Below are 3,336 nucleotides of genomic sequence, written 5' to 3'. Positions count from 1 at the left end.
GGCTCACTGCAGCCTTGACCTCCTGGGCTCAAGTGACTCTCCCACCTCAGCCTCCCGAGGAGCTGGGACTACCCATGCCCAGGTAATTTTTATACTTCCCGTAGAGACAGGGTTTTACCATGTTCCCTAGGCTGGTCTCGAACTCCTGGGCTCAAGTGATCTGCCTTCCTCGGCCTCCCAACATGCCAGGATTACAGGCGTGAGCCACTGTGCCTGGTCTCATCTGTTATAAATTCACAAACACCTGGTATTAGGACAATTTCTGAGCTGTTTCTTTGAGAGACTGATGGAAGATATTGAGATATATTTTAACTACACATTTTTCTAAACAGGGAAATGGTCTAGTGCTGTAATTTCTGCTTGTTGTGGGATCCTATCATTTATGCAACTTTCCTATATCTTTTTTTTTCTTTTTGAGACAGAGTCTCGCTCTGTTGCCCAGGCTCGAGTACAGTGGCATGATGTCGGCTCACTGCAACCTCCGCTTCCCGGGTTCAAGCGATTTCCAGCTATTTTTAGTAGAGACAGGGTTTCACCACGTTGGTCAGGCTGGTCTCAAACTCCTGACGTCAACTGATCTGCCGGCCTCTGCCTCCCAAAGTGCTAGGATTACAGGCGCGAACCACCCCGCCTGGCCTCTTTCCTGTATCTTTTAACCCAACATCCACTAGTTGTGATCTTGTACTCACTCTGTTCTCCCTGTATTCAGCCCCTCCCCAGACAAACCCCACCTTCCACTGTTCCAATCTGCTTCTCTTACAGCTCTCTCTCCATTTCTGTGACTGCCTGCTGCATTTGATCCAGCAGCCCAGAAACTAGCAACCCAATGGAGGTAAGAGACCTACCCAGCACCCCGGCTCAAGTTCCAGGCATACAGAGCCCTGTTTCCAATCCTGTTGGTCCTAAAAATATATCAACCATTGGCAGGTGGCTGGGCTATTTTCAACCTTGGGGGCCTCAGGAATCAAGGGATTCATGCCAGGTCAGGAAGCAAAAAAAAAAAAAGCAAGCTTTCGCTGGTGGGCTTCGTGTAGAAACAGCTGTCTTGTGGCATGAGTTAAACTGATTCTCAATTGTCTATTTACTGGCATTGCCATTTTACGGTTTCTTTTTTAAAATTCAATCACGTTTTCCAGTTCCACCCTAAAACATGAACCTGGGATAGCACATGCAGATACTGGGAGGGGAGGGTGAGGGTCCAGAGAAATGTCTTTTTTAAACCTGTCCACCTTCATGCAGTTCGGGAGTTACAGAGGACCTCTGAAGGAACACTGAGTGACTTCTAGTTTCCCAACAGTTTCAGGCTTAATCGTCATGTCTAGAAAGTGGGTCATGGTGCCTGTTTCTGCTGGCAAAATTAAAGTACTATTATTATCCCCATTTTATAGGGGAAGAAACCTGAGGAACAGAGAGGTTAAGGAACTTGTCCAAGCTCACAGAACTAGGAAGTGGCAAGCTCAGATCTGCCAGGTTTCAAAGCTTATGCTCTTAGTCACTGGTGTTTCTGCCACTGTGGTCCTCAGGTTGCTTCACAGAATGGTATTCAGTGAATGACCACCTTATAACCAAATACTGGCCTGCAATTTCAGCACTAAAATTTACACTTCTGTTTATGATCATAATAGTACAAAGATGACTGTACTTTGTACTATTTCCCTTTGGATCCAAGGGAAAAGAACGGAGGTAGACCTAAGGTATAAATGATGTATTTCCTTTAATGAAGCCAGGTAACATCAAAGTTAATTCAGAGAGATTGCTTTAATAATGCACATACTAATACTCACACGGGGGAAAGTGATTTCATTTGAACAGAATAACACCATCCATTCTATTAAACTAATGTTACCTGTTTGAGTTGTATTGATTTTTGAGTTTTGTTTGCATTTAATATGCAAAATCATTCTGGTTTTATAGTTGTTTGAATGCTATGAGCATAAGGTGTTTATGTCTTGTTTTATGTTATCATATATGTAAGTAATATTATAATAGAAGATCATCACTGAGGGCCTGAAATAATTATTTTCAGATGAAAAGTGTCCATACATTTTTCATATTTGAGAATCTGCTGCACAGGGCATTGAAATTTATAAGAGCTGCGTGACTACCCAGGGGTTCTTTTTGTTAGAATTTTGTTTTTGTTGCTGTTATTACCTTGGAGATATCTGAAGGACTCAAGGTGACCCTAACCTCCCGTAAAACATTGGCACTTGTAGGCAATAAACCTAGGCATCTTTAGCATTCCTTCACTATTCAGTCTAGTTATTGTATCTTGGTAATTGTGTTTTAAGCTGTTGGGAAAAAATTACACCATTTTCTCATTTGTTTTTCCAAACAAAAAGGATGCAGTGGCAGGGCTTAGGGTGAAGAAAGAGAAAAAAGGGAATAATTTCTATTTTCTTTCACCTCGTCCAAATCGCATATCATTTTTCAGCTCCTTTTAAAACTGGATGTGGTTATGAAATTGGGCAAATTGGTTCAGAATGATTGCCCACTCCCTGGTCTCCAAAAAGAAAGACAAAGAATGAAATCAAAGCGCCTCGCTCCCTCCCCAGAGTAAAGGAAAATGTTGGAAGCAACTCAGAATGGGACTCTAATTCTGGCTTTGCGATTTGTAAGCCCTGAGCCTCAGTTTTCTACCATGCAAAATAGGGATAAGATATAATACCATTTCCAACCTCACAGAGCTGTAGTGAAGATGAATGTAAATGAGGTAATATATGTATATCATCTAGATGGTGCCTATCACAAAGGAGGTACTCAAATAACCATCTAGGAGTGAAAAACACTGGGACTGGATTACAGCAGAGGTGTATAGGTGGATTTTTTTGGAGACAGAGTCTGGAGTGCAGTGGCGTAATGTTGGCTCACTGCAACCTCCACCTCGCGGGTTCAAGGAATTCTTGTGCCTCAGCCTCCCAAGTACCTGGGACTACAGGTGCCCACCGCCATACCCGGCTGATTTTTTGTATTTTTTGAAGAGACGGGGGAGGTGGGGGTGGGTTCACTATTTTGGTCTCAAACTCCTGGCCTCAGGTGATCCTCCTGGCTCGGTCTCCCAAAGTGCTGGGATTACAAGCCTGAGCCACTGCCCCCGGATGAAAAACAGTGATTATTATCGTCTTCAAATCTCTCTCCCGGCAGCACTGCACAAATGTTTTATTCTTCTTTAATTTTGTAAAAATCATTCTGTTACTACTTTAATGCTTTCAATGGAATCAACAACTGTTTTATTAACTTACTAATTCCCTCTAGCAACAGAACCTATTTTATTCTTGTTCACATTCTTTCAGGGCAAATACATGGAAAAATGCTTAAGATACAATGTTAAGCCAAAAA

The sequence above is a fragment of the Callithrix jacchus genome, chromosome X (assembly GCF_049354715.1).
Source record: "Callithrix jacchus isolate 240 chromosome X, calJac240_pri, whole genome shotgun sequence".
NCBI lineage: Eukaryota > Metazoa > Chordata > Mammalia > Primates > Cebidae > Callithrix > Callithrix jacchus.
Note: the sequence above shows the minus strand (reverse complement) of the source record.